This window comes from Syngnathoides biaculeatus, chromosome 16 (genome assembly GCF_019802595.1).
Source record: "Syngnathoides biaculeatus isolate LvHL_M chromosome 16, ASM1980259v1, whole genome shotgun sequence".
Classification (NCBI taxonomy): Eukaryota; Metazoa; Chordata; class Actinopteri; order Syngnathiformes; family Syngnathidae; genus Syngnathoides; species Syngnathoides biaculeatus.
The window spans coordinates 662,499-679,325 of NC_084655.1; the positions used below are offsets into that span (position 1 = coordinate 662,499).

The 16,827-nt window shown below is 46.1% G+C and overlaps 1 protein-coding gene and 1 long non-coding RNA gene across 3 annotated transcripts in view; one reads left to right on the plus strand and one right to left on the minus strand.

The window, feature by feature from the left end:
- The window catches only part of aldh3b1 (aldehyde dehydrogenase 3 family, member B1), a 140,865-nt gene that overhangs the window by 42,363 nt on the left and 81,675 nt on the right, over positions 1-16,827 (minus strand). The window lies entirely within an intron of this gene.
- The window catches only part of LOC133513954 (uncharacterized), a 30,249-nt gene continuing 21,796 nt past the window's right edge, over positions 8,375-16,827 (plus strand). Inside the window, exons 1-2 of the long non-coding RNA XR_009798672.1 lie at positions 8,375-8,515; positions 11,053-11,208. This is a non-coding gene — a long non-coding RNA (uncharacterized LOC133513954). The remainder of the gene's footprint in view (positions 8,516-11,052; positions 11,209-16,827) is intronic.

A 16,827-nucleotide genomic window follows, 5' to 3' on the forward strand; every position in this document is an offset into this window, starting at 1 on the left:
CCTTTCGGACGACTTTTGTATCCTCTGTATACTCTATATCCAGCGACTGAGGATGCCGGGTGATGTAGTTGTTATTCTCTCGAAGCTATAACACCACACGGGTGAGCTCGATGTATGGTAGCCTGGATCACGACAAGATCAAGATCAACATGATGAAGTTGGTGATAGTGCTTGGAGTTGGGGTGTCTCCAGGAGACGTTATGTATTGGTTTATGGTGCTCATTCATGATGGATCTGTGTGTCAGCACCACGCTTCTGCACCCCTGGAGTCGCCCAAAGTCTCGAACCCCCAAGTACGAATGGTCAACTGTTTTTTGGCTTCCAGAATGGCCCACGCCAGCCATGCTGAACGACTTCCTCCTTGCCGCCATCCAAGAAACCAAGCTCACTCAAATCTATACAAGATCGGCAACTGTACCATCCTACGAAACGACCGCAACCGTGACGTTGGAGGCGGCCTGTTTTTTATCATCCATCGTTGCGTGAACTATCGTGTCGTCCAGCCACCTCCCAACAATGACCCCGTTATCGAACAACATTGTCTGGCCGTCTGGTCCAGGATGTCAGAAGTAGCCATTTTCAACGTTTACGTCCCACCGGAATCTTCCTGTCTGGCTGGCTACTTCAATCGGTCACCTACTCGCCGGTGACCACACCTTTGTCCTTGGGGACTTGAACAGTCACTCCCCAGTGTGGGACCCCAACATCCCCAGTGACCGTTGTGGTGACAAAGCAAAGCAAAGCAAATTTATTTGTATAGCACATTTCATATATAAGGTAACTCAATGTGCTTTACTTGATTAAAGGCATTTGAAAACAATGAGATAAAACATTTGAAACGCCATAAAAACATTAAAAATGATAACCAAAATATTTTAAAAAAGACAATTAAAATCGCATACAGTGCAAGTAATATGATCAAAAAGTGGATATATTCTAAAAAGAACGAGAAAAAAGTTTTCAACCTGGATTTAAAAACATTCACACTTGTGACTGACCTCACCTCTATTGCCAACTTATTCCATTTGTGTGCAGCATAATAGCTAAATGCTGCTTCACCATGTTTGCTTTGGACTGCGCTGCACTATTTCACCTGAGTCAGTCGATCTCAGAGCTCTACTGGGTTTGTATTCTGTAAGCATTTCTTTAATGTATTCGGGAGCTAAATTATTTAGTGATTTATAGACCAGTAGTAGAACTTTAAAATCTGTTCTAAAGCTGACTGGAAGCCAGTGCAAGGACTTTAGGATTGGAGTTATGTGCTCTGACCGCTTTGCTTTGGTCAGAACGCAAGCTGCAGCATTTTGAATGAGCTGCAGCTGTTTAATACTATTTTTGGGGAGTCCAGTCAGAAGACCATTACAGTAGTCAAGTCTACTTGAGGTAAAAGCATGGATGAGCTTTTCCTGGTCTGCTTGACACATAGAAAATTTCACTCTAGATATGTTTTTCAGATGGTATAAGGCAGTTTTTGTGACTGATCTGATATGATTGTTGAAAGTCAGGTCGGAATCAATCAGAACACCAAGGTTTCAGACTTGTTCTTTGGTTTTTAAAGATAGAGAGTCGTGGTCAGTCGAGACGATATGTTCCTTCCGGCCATATACCAAAGGTCCGCCCAAATTACCCTGCCTTGGCGGCCTTTCTCGCTGACGAACGTGACAAACATCCGGCAAGCAGACCCATCCGATGCTTGACTTCTCAACAGCCAATGGCAGATTAACCGTCTGGTGTCCAAACACCGACAAAATCGGTTGATTTGAACATATCAAAAAAATCCAGCCTTCAGGGGCTAAAAAAGCTCTGGCCTACCATCAAACCCTTGAGCAATCCAACTTAACGGTCAGACAACATTGCCATTGAATTTAACGGTGTCCAATCAAAAAAACAACCGTGACACATGTCAACATTTCAACTGACAATTCGTTGATCATCCACCTTCCAACCATTCCATTTGATCTACATTACGCTCCTTCCATGGAATGCCGTGCGAAAACCATCCTCTCGTCACAACAGCGCAAGTCGGAACGGCCATCAAAGCATACAAAGACTCCAACGCGCTGGGGCATATGCCTGGGTGATGATGAAACACCTTGGACTGAAGGATATCCAATACCTCACAGACATCTACAACCTTTCATTGGCCACCCTGGACATTTCAACCATATGGAAACGCGGCTCTGTCATCCTCCTTCCCAAACCAGGGAAACCCATGATGAAGGAAAATTCTATCGTCTAATGAGTCTGTTGTCTCTGCTGGACAGGATGCTCGAGCTTCTAATCCTCCCCACCCTGAGCAAGTCCCTGACAACTGCCAGTCACCAGCATGGCTTCAAGAAGCTATTCACCACCTGGAATGCTGAACAGTCAACAAGACTGAACATCGATATCAGAGGCAATCGGATTCCTACCATCCGTAATCAGAAAATCCTTGGCATCACCTTCGATCCCTTGCTGGCGTTCCATGAACATGCGAAAATCGTGCGCTCCAAACTCAATAAAAGAACCAACGTTCTGAAGTGCCCTGCTGGCACTACTTGGGGCCAGACCAAGGAGAACATCCCCACGACATATAAGGCTATCGGAAGATCGATCCTAAACTACGTGGCGCCCGTGTGGGCTCCCAATCTGAAGCCTACTCACATGGATTCCCTCCAGGCAGCTCAAAACACTGCCCTTCGAACCGCCACGGGCTGCCACAAAATGTCTTCCATCGATCAACCAACATGCCGAGTAGAAACTCTTTCCGGTACGTGGGCACAATGTGATGCTCAAGAAACAATACGGGCTTCAGTGCTACCTCGCTCATCCTAACATCAAGATGACAAGGCAAGAAGCGTGCCCCAGAGCGTTGCGCAAAACCCTCCGAAATATCAAGCCATTAATCGAGCAGTACATTCATCAGCCATCAATTGATGCACAGGACTACAGGCGCGGCCTCTCGGCGATCCATCAAACCGCTGTAGCCGACGTGATCGCCGGCTACAAACCCAACGTGTTGGGCGGCCCATTGTGTGACGTCGCCCCTCACGATACACATCATCTCTTCAACTGTGCTCAAAACCCGACCGCGCTGATGGTGGAACACCTGTGGAGTGCCCCGGCCCATGTGGTTCACTTTTTGGACCTTGATATGAAATAATGACTGTCGCACAATGCTACAACAAAATGTATTGGTTTATTGTTGTTCTCGATGTAGAGGTCATGGTGGCAGCAGAGTTTGAGCATACCCTGACCGTTTTCATTTACCTTTTACAGAACTATCGTCTGTTATTTATTTGTGGGGGCCCAATATTGTTCAGTGGTTAGAGAATTGGTTTGGTAAACCAGGGCTTGTGAGTTCATTTCTCACTGGGGCCTCCACTCCCCAAAAGGGCTTCCGTCAAGAAGGGCAGCTGGCATAAAAACTGTGGCATCTGAGATGACACGCTGTGGCGACCCCTAACGGGAGAAGCCGAAAGAAAGTTTTACCGTCTGTTATTTGTACTGACAACTCAAGTATGTCATAAAAGGAGAGTAACATTCATGCTGACGATGGCATGAGAACAAAAAAAGTCAAGGGCACCCCGGCAGGCGCAGGGGCACAGGCCAAAGGGGGACGACCCCTGCGCGGGGGGAGGGCCAATCCCAAAGGCTGGGCAATGTCCAGGTGCGCGGCTTTGACCCTGTCCACGGAAACAGTCTTGGGTCAGCCGCCAATGTCCACGAGCAGGCTCTTATGCTCATGCTCCAGGACCCTGAACGGCCCGTCGTATGGGGGGCGCAGAGGTCTACGGTGGGCGTCATGACGAACAAACACAAAATCCGCAGACCGCAGGTGACGGGGCAGCCAGGAAGCTGGGGTGCCATGTTGTGACATTGGAACCGGCGCGAAACCTTTTGCGGCCTCCAGCAGGTAGGACCGTTGCCTGGCTGCAGACCAGGGCTCTGTGGCGTCCGGGATGAATTCGCCGGGGACCCGCAGTGGCTGGCCGTAGACGAATTTGGCAGATGAGGACAACAGGCCCTCCTTGGGGGCACACCTGAGGCCGAGCATGACCCACGGGAGCATATCCAACCAGTTGCCGTCCGTCAATCCGGCACGCAGGGCTGCTTTCATGGAGCGGTGGAACCGCTCGCAGAGACCGTTTGCCGGGGGGTGATAGGTGGTAGTGCGGTGCAGCATGACCCCCAAACTCTCAGCGACTGCGTTCCAGAGTTCAAATGTAAACTGAGGGCCACGGTCGGAGGAAAGGTCGCACGGGGTCCCGAAGTGCGCAACCCACGTGCCGATGAACGCCCGGCCACGTCTGACGACGTTGTCGAGGAGAGGGGAACGGCTTCGGGCCAGCGGGTTGTCCTGTCCACCATGGTGAGCAAGTACGTGAAACCGTGAGAGGGAGGAAGTGGACCTACCAAGTCGACGTTGACGTGGTCAAACCTCCTCTCGGGGACAGCGAAGGGCTCAAAGGGGGCTTTTGTGTGGCGATCCACCTTAGCCCGCTGACAGGCCACGCATGAGTCGACCCAGGCCTGCACATCTTTCTTAAGACCGCGCCACACGAACTTCTGGGCCACCAGCCTCACGGACGGTTTCCTTCTGGGGCGGGAGAGGTTGTGGACCGCCTCGAAAACAGCTCGTCGCCAGTTTGCAGGGAACAGCGGCCGAGGCTGGTCAGCGGAGAGGTCGCACAGCAACCTGACGCCCGAGTAACCAACCGCGACTTCCTCCAGGCGCAAACCCGTGTCAGAAGTCTTGAGGGCCTGCACCCCGTGGTCCGAGGCCTGGTCTGCGCTCATGCGGGAGTAGTCGAGACCCAGATGCACAGTGCCGACGATCGCCCTGGAGAGGCAGTCCGCGACCACATTGGATTTGCCGGGAATGTGTTGGATGACCGTTAGTGTACTCCGAGATGAATGACAGTTGGCGTTGCTGGCGGGCGGACCATGGCTCAGCCACCTTGGACATGACGAAAGGTAGGGGTTTATGGTCCACATATGCCGTGAACTCACGGCCTTCCAATAGGGAGCGGAAGTGGCGGATCGCAGCCAGAGGCTGAGGAGCTCTCTATCGAACGTGCTGTATTTGCGCTCCTTGGGGACCAGCTGACGGCTGAAAAAGGCAAGCGGTTGCCAGGCGCCGCCGACCCACTGTTCGAATACGGCTCCAACAGCGTAGTCCGATGCATCGTAGTGAGAGCGACAGGGGCCCCGTGCGTCGGGTGGGCCAACATAGCGGCACGACTCAGCGCGGCCTTCGTAGCCTCGAAGGCTTCCATCCGCTCGGCCGTCCATTCAACGTCCCGGTTGTGGGCCTTGTCTTTAAGAGCCTCATTGAGCGGGCGCATTATGTGGGCCGCCCGGCGGATGAACTGGTGGTAGAAAGTCACCATCCCCTGGAACTCCCGGAGGCCCCGAGTCGAGTGAGGTCGGGAAAAAGCGGAGACGGCCTCCACGTTTGCCGAAGGGGGGCGACACCGTTCTTGTCTATGAGGAACTGGATAGAGGGCACCCCGAAAACACACTTCGGTGGGTTGATGATCAGGCCATGCTGCTCAAGTCTTGCGAAGAGGTCGCGGAGGTGCATCAGACGTTCATCCTCCGAGGAGCTGGCGATGAGGATGTCATCCAAATAGACGAACACAAATGGCAAGTCCCAGACCAAACGGCATCCTCAGAAACTCGAACAGTCCAAACGGAGTTATTACAGCTGTCTTGGGAATGTCTGAGGGGTGGACGGGAACCTGGTGATACCCGCGCACCAGGTCGGCCTTGGAGAACAGGATTTTGCCCGCCAGGTGGGGTGAGAAGTACTGAATGTGTGGAACAGGGTAGCGGTCGGGCGTAGTGGCGTTCTTAAGGCGGCGGTAGTCACCACACGGTCGCCACCTGCCACTCGGTTTAGGGACGATGTGTAGCGGCAAGGCCCACGGGCTATCCGAACGGTGGACGATGCCCAGGCGCTCCATGTGGGCAAACTCTGACTTAGCGATAGCGAGCTTCTCGGGGTCAAGCCGTCGGGCCCTCGCGTGAATCGGGGGGCCCTTACTCTCAATGTGGTGCTCGACCCCATGTTTAGTCGTGGCAGAGGAGAAAGTGGGCCGCGTCAAGCCAGGGAACTCACCAAGGAGGAGCTGGTACTTGGTGCCGTCCGAGAGCGAACTGGGGAGACCGCCTTAAGTCGCCTCATTGCGGACGCAGGGGACCGTGGAGAAAGTCAGTGCATCCACCAGACGGCCCCTCTTAACATCCACCAGCAGCCCGTGGGCACAAAAAAAATCAGCGCCGAGGGGAGGGAATGAGACATCGGCAGTGACAAAGTCCCATGTGAAGCGCCGATTCCCGAAACACAAGTCCACAGTCGTGATGCCATAAGAGCGGATAGGGGAGCCATTAGCGGACAGTAGGGGTGGCCCATGAGTCCCGCCAGCGGCGTCCTCCGCAGTGGCCGTCAGGACTCTCCTCTGGGCGCCGGTGTCGCAAAGGAATTTGCGCCCGGAAAGGGTGTCCTTGACGAACAGCAGCCGGCTCTTCGCGCCCATGCTCATGGCCACTGCGAAGCGTGGGCTTTGGCGTTTCCCGACGTGTCGTAGTTGCAAGGGGTGCAGCACCTCTTCGCTTTCGCACAGAAATGGGCATGGAAGTAGCACAAACCTGTGCCAGCACAGCTGTCAGTGGCGATGGTGCCCCTGCTGGATGCCACCCCCGCGCCCGGAGGCGAGAAACTGCGCGTCGCGGCCAGCGTTTCAGGGGAGAAGCGCTGGATGGCCAGGAAGAAACGGTCGGCCTCCTCGGCCAGGGGCCGGGGCTCAGTGACAGTACTGTTCGCGAGTGCCGTCTGAACACGCGGTGGCATGTGCCTGAGAAACAGTTCCATGAAAATGAAATTGGGCTCTTCCGTGCCCAGCAGGTTTAGCATCATTTCCATGAGTTCGGAAGGTTTGCTGTCCCCCAGTCCATTAATAGCCAACAGACGTCGAGCACGCTCCGGCCGTGAAAGCTCAAAAACCTTGAGAAGGTGAGCCTTGATCCCAGCATACTTATCTCTGGGCGGGGGAGAGGTGATGAAGTTCACTGCTCTGGCCGCCGTTGAGCTCCTGAGTGCCGAGACAACGTGGTAATAACGCGTGGAATCATCTGAGATCCCGCGGAGGGCGAACTGAGCCTCCGTCTGCGCGAACCACGCTGCCGCGGACGTCTCCCAAAACTCTGGCAATTTGAGGATGGCGGTTTCCATGTTCGTTTCAGTCTCGAAAACGCCGGGACTGACGTCGGGGTCACCTGTGTAGTGCCGGAGAAAAGGAGTCGGAGGCGGAGTGTCGGACACAGGAACAAAACTTGTTTTATTGTTCGACATCAAAACAAAACTCTCATAACCTTTTCTCCAGAAGCGCAACAACAAAAACAGTCCGTGCGTAACCCCGCACCCCAACTCGAGGTCCCGCGGGTGAATTATGTAAACACCACAGTGGGAGGAAAATGGAACGCCCAGAAAAAAGCCACCCAGGCATGGGGACAACATGCAGACTCCACACAGGGTGAGGCCAGGATCTGAACCACGGTCCTCAGAACTGTGAGGCCAGCGCTTTACAGGTGCTTCACCGTGCCACCTGTAGCATAAATACTCGTCCTTCAAAAACAACTACTTAGCAAGCTAAATATTTTAGTTTTACCTTTGTAGGTAGAATAGATCAGCTTGAGATCTGTGATATCCCGTAAAGAGTGACTTTATATACATAAACAGTGTTCATGTCAATGTATTTTAAGCTTAACATTGATCCAAAGCAAAAAGGTTTTATTTGGAATGGGGCGGCACGGTGGATCAGCTGCTAAAGCGTTGGCCTCACAGTTCTGAGGTCCCGGGTTTGATCCTGGCCTCGCCTGTGTGGAGTTTGCATGTTCTCCCCGAGCCTGCATGGGTTTCCTCAGGTTTCCTCCCACAGCCCAAAAACATGCGACATTAACTGGACACTCTAAATTGCCCCAAGGTGTGATTGTGAGTGTGACTGTCGTCTGTTTCCATGTGCCCTGCGATTGGCTGGCAACCAGTCCAGGGTTGGCCAAACAATATTGTCCCCTTTTCAGCTCAGACTCTAGGACTGTAGAATGTTGGAAATTATAAAAAAAAAGGCACTAAACAAGATAATCAGTCATACCACAGTAGATGTACACCATACAGTTAACAAGCCTGCTTTTAATTGGCTGTCAGAATGATGCAGAGTGATTTCAAATGTTGAACTAAAATTCTCATGACTTCACAAGACTACTTAAAGAGTTATTTTTATTTTTTGGTTTATCACATAAGGGTGACACTAAACTGTAAGGTTGGGCTATGTGAGTAATATTGCTCAAACTATATTTCTGTTATATGTAACCCGTTAGTTTCTGTGCAGTCATCAAACCAAAGTGGGGAAGGGAAGACTTGCTGTGACTGCTTTTGGAAGTGTGTAGAGACACTAGTGGTGGAGGGGAAATGCATCTGCATGAGTCGATGGATTCAATTAGTACGGAAGGTACAGACTACATGGATTGACATGTAAGTGACTAAAAACGGGGTCTGCTTCTGGTCCCCGACCTAGTGGCAGCGAAAACCAGTAGGCTCCGGCAAACTTCGATCATACAATAAATAAATCCTGCTGAATTTGCACCGAATGTTGTGAATACTCGACGTGGGACGCTCCTGGTGACAACTTCAGTGGACTAAGAATCATTGTGTGAAATCTTAGTCCCCAAATTGGAGCCGTATTTCGTCCGCGTTTGAAGCACGCGGCCTAGCTTAGCCTAGCCCCGCTTGCTAAAAACCAGATGTTGTTGGTTGGCTTACAACTTGACGTGTTTGTGATCCTAGCCCCGCTTGCTAACAACTAGACATTGTTGCTTGGCTTACAATGCGACGCGTTTGTGATCAAACCGTTAACGTTGAAGCGGCACTGAACGTGAATAACTGCATAATCTTGTTCAACCAACACAACTTGTACAACGAGGATCATGAAGACGACTTAACCTACAACTACCAGAGAGAGAGCCATTGGTTTGAATCTCTTTCATCACCATATTCTTTAAATCTACATATCCTTTACATTTTTTATACTCGAACCTTCTTATCCACATACCCTTTTAAGTTTAACTTTAACATAGACTAGTTTGTGAATTGTGTTACTCAAGCTGAAAAAGTTTATTTGACTGCTTCTGTTTGTACTGTAACATAGATTAAGTTGTATGTAAATTGTGTACCCCATGTGTTGACATTGTTTATTTGATTGCTTGTTTGACTATTTGCATCCCTTAGGAGAACACACTATTGTGCGACCTGTAGGCCGGTCCCAAGCCCAGATAAATGCCAAGTGTTGTGTCAGGAAGGGCCTCCGGCGTAAAACTGTCCCAAACAAATCTGAGCATTTATCAAACGAACTCCGTAACGGATAGGTCATGACACGGGATAAGCACACCCACCCCAGCACTGTTAATCTGCAAGGTGTAGGGAGAAATTCAGAAAATATAGGTTAAGGCAAAAAAGAGGAGGAAAGCGACTTAGTTGTCAGAAGAAGAGAAATGCACACATAGAATGATGGGACGATGACAGGAAAAGCTCAGGAGTTAGTTGACATGATGATTAGGAGAAAGGTTGATATATTGTGCATCCAAGAGAGCAAGTGGAAAGGGAGTAAGACTAGATGTTTAGGAGCAGGGTTTAAATTATTTTACTATGGAGTAGATGGGAAGAGAAATGGAGTAGGGGTTATTCTAAAGGAAGAGCTGGCTAAGAATGTATTGGAGGTGAAAAGAGTATCAGTTCGAGTGATGAGGATAAAAATTTGTAATTGAGGGTATTGTGTATAATGTGATTCGAGGCTATGCCCACAGGTTGGATGTGACCTCGAGTTGAAAGAGAAATTCTGGAAGGAACTAGACGAAGTAATCTGTGCATTCTAGTCAGAGAGAGTGTTGTGATTGGTGCAGATTTTAATGAAAATATTGGCGAAGGAGAGAGGGGCGATGAAGAAGTGATGTGTAAGTACGGCATCCAGCAAGGGAACTTTGAGGGTCAGATGGTGGTGGACTTCGCAAAAAGGATGAAATTGGCACTGGTGAACACTTATTTCCAGAAGAGACAGGAACATAGGGTGATCTACAAGAGCGGAGATAGAAGCACGCACATGGATTATATTTTGTGCAGATGATGTCATTTGAAGGAGGTAACTATCTGTAAAGTAGTGGTGGGGGAGAGTGTAGATCAACAGCATAGGATGGTGGTGTGTAAAATGACTCCGGTAGTGGGTAGGAATATTAAGAAGGCAAAGGTAGAACAAAGAATCAGGTGGTGGAAGTTGAGAAAGGAAGAATGTTGTGTGGCTTTTCAGAAAGAGGTGAGACAGACTCTAGACACACAGAAAGAGCTCCCAGAAGACTGGAATACTACTGCCAAGGTTTTCAGAGAGGCAGGCAGTCGAGTACTTGGGATGTCTTCTGGTAGGAAAGGGGAGAAGGAGACTTGGTGGGGGAACCTCAAAATACAGGAAGTCATTCAAGGAAAGAGTTTAGTGAAGAATAAGTGAGACAAGGAGAGGACTGAGGAGAGGCCAAAGGAATACGTTGAGATGCATTGTTGGGTAAAGGTGAGGTGGCAAAGGCTAAACAAGAGGCATATGATGACATATAAACCAGATTGGACACGAAATAAGGAGAAAAGGATCTCTCCAGGTTGGGTAGACAGAGGGACAGAGATGGGAAGGATGTGCAGTGAGTCAAGGTGATTAAGGATAGCAATGGAAATATTTCGATTGGGGGGCATGGGGGATCAGCAGGTAAACCGTTGGCCTCACAGTTTAATCCCGGACCTGCCTGTGTGGAATTTGCATGTTCTCGGCGGGCCTGTGTGGGTTTTCTCTGGCCACTTCAGTTTCCTCCCACATCCTAAAAACATGCAATATTAATTGGACATGCTAAATTGACCTTAGGTTTGATTGTGAGTGTGGCTGTTTGTCTCGATGTGCCCTGCGATTGACTGGCAATCAGTTCTTGGTGACTAACCAAAAGGCCATGTAAAACCTGACATTAATTTGGTCCTTGAAGCCAGATCCCAAGACGCCTGAAGATTCCACCGGGTGTCTTGAATACCAGAAAGACCGTGGACTTCCGAGTCTAAAGACCCTTTCCGGGACTGGTGGGCAGCCCGCCGGCGGGTATCCGATGGTTGACGGGATCCAGAGACGGATGGAAGACAACAGGGTGAGTCCAATTTGTTTCAAAAACAGTAAAACCCGCAAAAAGAGTAAATGACGGGTAGTCATTAAAACGTGTAAGGTGACACGATTAAACCTTGTGGATACTAGTCAATGTCAAGTAATTTGAGGTAAGGCGGAGTCCGATAAATTCCGTAAGAAGTAGGGTGACGGAGCTCTGTAGCGCACTTAAATTCTGTGTGTACATAGCTTTGCATCAAATTTCCCAAGTACCCCTTGGGTAACAGAGCCCTGCAGCGCACATAAATTCCGTGTGTAAACAGGTTTGCAATATATTCCATAAACACCCCTAACCTGTGTGTGCAAGAGAAAATTGTGTAAAAGGAGAATACCACTCGGTTTTCTCACAGTTGTAATCTTAACACACCACTGTGGAAAATAAAGGCAACAATTCTCCACTTGAAAGAGTTGAAGGGAGAATTACCACAGTGGGAGTTTAAAGTTTTGCCCTACAGAACAAAGGCCCTTGGAACTTGTTAGGAGTTGTTGACTGGTCCAAATTGACTAAAATGGGCAAAAATATTGTAAGGAAAAACCGAGGGACACACTACAGTGAAAAGATGGGAAATATGCCAGAAAAATTAAATCTGACACATAATATAATATAATATAATATTTATATAAATGGATATCCAACACAATTTCCCTGGTCAGTTAAATAGCCAGAAAATAGTGACCTGCAAGAGTCTATATTAATTAAAAAAGACATAAAAATTCAAAGACGAGAAAAAGCATGGGTATAATGAGACTGAATATAGGATGAAAATAGAATCAGAGAAGAAAAAAAGTTGAGAGAAAGAAAAGGAAAAGATGTTTCATAGAAAAGATGATGACGAGACAGGACATAACAACAAAGGAAAGTTGAAAACTAAGAACAGAGAGAGGTGGGTGCATGCTCCTCTCTACCCCAACTGCCTCTTTCACTTTATGACACAAAATAACGACCAACTGAGATGGACTGGATTTGGACAAAACTTTAAGGGGAGTGTGCCGACTGCACCTCAGGACATGCAAAATAAAAGACTTTCTTGCGTGCCTGACCCTGACACTAATTCCCTCAGACCAGATGCAGTAACATTCACTGTAGTAAATACAAGTAATGCATTTTTCTCTACACTAGTGGGTAAAGTCTGCCAAATTTGGTTTCCATTTATATTTGGAGTTCAAATTTCAACTCTATGGTTTATTTAAATAATGTACCAATAGTTTTAAGGAAACATGAAAGACAGTGGCTCTTTTAAAGCATCTGGTTGAGGACAGGGACAAAGCAAAAAGAAACTCAAAATTTGCTAAGAACAGGTTAAACATTCGACAAGCTTGAAAGCCACAAACAAATTAATACATTTTGTCATTTTTGGGACTGACAAATTAATGCCAAATTTAAGCCACCAAATTAACTAAAGTAACAGCTCCATTACACAAAATGACATCATTGTTGAAATGGAGGGCCGAAGCGGAAAAAACATTTTGCAACATCAAGCAAGCACTCGTGACAAGCACAATCTTGGTTTTGCCAAATTGTCATAAGATTTTTTTTTATCAAATGATCAATTTCAAAGGTCACTTTTTGACTTCATAGAAATAAGTGCACTAACTGTTTTGTTCCACCTTTTGCTAAACATAACATTTCCCAATAGAAAGATATACATCTCTTAATCCAGCAAATGTTGCCATTTCCGGCAGATGAAACAAAACATGGTTGTAAAGAATTGGCAAAGAAAAAAAAGAAAAGAAAAAACAAGCAGATGTGACTTCAAAGACCAGCCATTACCAATAGGGAATGTTTTGTTCGTATCTGGGAAAACAGAATCAGAATATGCTGTAGCCTCAAAAGAGACAATTTTAAAAGCACTTTATTCTGCAAACACAGCAGAACTAGTCTAACTGAGGCATGTAAACTAATGAAAGAAAAATTTAACGATTTATACAGACAGCCAATATGGATCTGCAATGGTTCACATTTTAGCGCAATACTGGAAAAAACGCGGATGATTTCGTATACAGGCAATGTATGCAAAATTGTTCATTCAATTACTAAATGAAAAACGACTGCAAAAAACTCTTGCTGTATACAAATGTGTCACACACACACACATCAAACAAAAATATGATTTCATTGGGAAATGCTTTCAGTGATAGAATAATAAAGGAAGTTGCATCGGGAGAAAAAACTCAAATTATGATGTTGACACTACAAATCTAGAATTGATTACATTACGAGGAACTCAGCAGACTCCAAAAACGGACAGGATACATGGAAAAAAGAGCGCAATACTAAAAAAACAACATCTAGCTATGACCAAACAATAAACCAGTTGTACCAAATGAACCTGTCTAAAATGAGCCATGAGCTAAAGCATGTCTCAACAGGAGGGATGGTGGGTGGACAGGTAAACATTTTACACAAACATACACACAAAAAAATACATAAAATAAACATTCTCCAAATTCTCCACATGGACTTGATTGAATTAAACCAAAGTGTGAGATTTATTAAGGGACCTCCTAAATCTAATAAAAAGAGAGGGTTCGACGAAGGCTGCTTGAGAACCTTGCCGTTCTTCTTCATTCTCCTTGAGCTCAAGCAACGGAAAATAGGTGTTTTCTCGCCTTATTGGTTCGTATTTAATGAATGTCAAATTGGATTTACCTGACACAAAGTGTTGAAAAAAAGTATTGCTTGGTCATAATAGATGCATTCTCAAAATGGATAGAACGCTTTCCAACAGAGCATCCCGTCATCAGGACACCACATTGGTGGAACCATGAGACTGGATCCTGGTAAAAAGCATAAAGAAGCACTGGTATTTACCTCAGTGGGAATGTCCATTTCAGGTTTTGTTGACAACACTCTCAGCTGTAAAAATAGGTTGACTTGGATTCATTTGGCACATTGTAAAAAGGTCATTTCAGTCTAGGATCCAACTGGGGGAGGTTGAGCCAAAAGACTGGCAACAAGCTTTGTGGAGATTTATAGTATCTCAAAATAGCTGACAGCCAGTGAAGAAATTTAAAGACACTAAACCGATTGGGACACCTAGATGAAATGCCTACCCTAAAGTGGTTAGGTCCCGGATGTTGTGGATTGGCTGTAACCATAGTAACCTTCTTCCTGCTTTTGAGATATGTGGGGTGTCAGAATGTTGTCCTGCCATGAAAAACCCATGACAATCCAAAACCTAAATGATCCTCAATTGGATTCTCATGCGTGCGATGATGATCCAAATTTTATAATCATCCCATGGTCAAATCTGACAGACAGGGGGGGGGAAAGGATACTACCGCCACTATGACCTGATAATTGCACCTTGGAAGTAATGAGTAAAACAGTACCTGATAATGAATGAAAAAATTGGGATTCTGTATATCCATTAACTTCTTTTGAAAAATGAAAACCATGGTTTCTAATGATGTAGCACCGAGTATTTCACAAACGTCCATTTAACAGGAACCGGAAACAAATTAGGAACTTTATCAGCAATGATGTGCAAAATCATTTTGGTGATTGAGAATTAATTGAAACCATTGTCACATAGTGACATCTGGTGGTGGTGCAGAGAGAGATAACAGGCTTTTTGACAAATTGCCCAAGAATCTAACAGATTATTGTGCTTTATCCATCCTATGTCTGTTAATGAATCAACTTCTAATGTACAGACAATTTCACTTGAACAATAGAGTAGAAGAGAGCAGCTGAATGGCAAGGATAAAATGATCCAACATACATCTGTGCATTGGTGTTCCGTGGTGTTCCAAGTGAGTGTAAATTAGCTGACCAAGTGCAGCTGGATTTGAATCCTTCCTGTGTTGGTGATGTGCAACCAACAAGAACATGAAGAGAATAAACTACATCTACTACAATGTCCAAAATTTGTAAATTGGACTCAAAAGTGTTTTCGAACCTGTGCATGAACAACTTGCTGGCACTTATTTCATGCCATTTCAAAACTGAATTTCCATCGACATGCTTCTGGATGAAAAAGGTGATGTCTGCGCTCTCTTTGGGGAGCGATGTTGCATCTTCATCCCAAACTGTATGGCTGCTGACGGTAGTCTGACCAGGGCTATAGAAGGCCTTAGGGTCCTCAAAGGTAAAATGAATGAGCATTCTGGTGTTGACATCTCCATGTGGGACAAATGGATCAGTTTGTTTAGCAAATGCAAAGCACTCCTCTTATCCATTTTAATTTCTATTGCGGTTTTCAAAGCTATTTTGACTTTATATGGTTGTTGCTGTATATTCTTTCTGTGCTCTTGCCTAAATAGAATTATTACCACAGCTATCTCACCCATGGAGAACAAACTAGCATAGATGTATCCTTTGCCTGGGACAAATCATGAGGGAGTATTCCAGCTGACTTGTCTGATCTGTTTCCAGATCCTGGCTGTAATGACAATGCATAAACAACCATTTTGCCTCTGAGTGTATCATAATGTAGTCAAAAATCTAGCCAAGTGTCTATTTTGGGTGATGTGAGATTTTAAGCAAATATTAGATAAACAGGAGGCAAATGTTGGATTAATTGGATATATAGTTATCTCATATTTCCTCTCTTGGTTGTTTTTAATGCTTCTTTGCTTAATGTGATGTAATGAACTGGCCCATTGGGTGCCATGGAAACTTTTGCTATGATGTTATGATGTTGCTTAAACAATGTGATGCAATCAAATTACATTGGGTGCCGTGGAAACACTAGACAGGGACGCAGTAGACAACATAAAGACTGAGGATCTCGAGAAGATGGTGAAGACATCACAAAGACTCACATTGGCTATTTTTGTCACATGTGCTTTGTTTGTCACATTTGGTCTGTTGTGGTGCAAACCACGGTAAGATATAAAAATGAGGATTTGTGGAGATGTGGGCTGAACGGGTTGGAGATTGTGAAAGAGACACATCCCATGTTCTCCTCGCGAGCAAGAAGTTACTCTTCTCCTCCTTTCTTGAGAACTTGCACTTTAAATATCCTGGGTTTCGTGAGCCTGGCTATCACCGGATGTTATATCACCGGACACATCACTACCTATGTCCCTAAAGAAGCTGTCCCTGACTAAGCAAAAAGCTGTGTAAACCTGACAATTATATCAGAGAACTATGACCCCTTAATCTCTAAAATCAAATTCGATTTATCCAGGTGGAACCTGCTTCCTTTTTTAGGATTAGGAGCGAGGGTGGAAACAATAAAAATGAACGTGCTACCCATATTACTTTACCTGATTCAAAATATACCAATAAAGTTCCCAAAAGGGACATTTCAAGAACTAGACAAATTAATATCAAGATTTATTTGGCAGAGCAAGAGACCGAGAATTCGTTATAAGGCTCTCCAGCTACCAAAAGACAAAGGAGGCCTTGCTCTCGCAAATATTAAAAATTACTATGAAGCGGTTGAGATAAAAACTCAAGTTGACATATTTAACCTTTCCTACAAAGCAAAATGGAAAGATATAGAATGTATGATATCAAATCATATTCTTTCTTACGTATAAATCAGACCCTGAGGGTGGAAAAATATCGAGATTTACTGAATATTACACGAGTTAGAAAGTGAGGATTCTATATATATAAAAGAGAAATGGGAAAAGGATAGTAACATTAAATTGC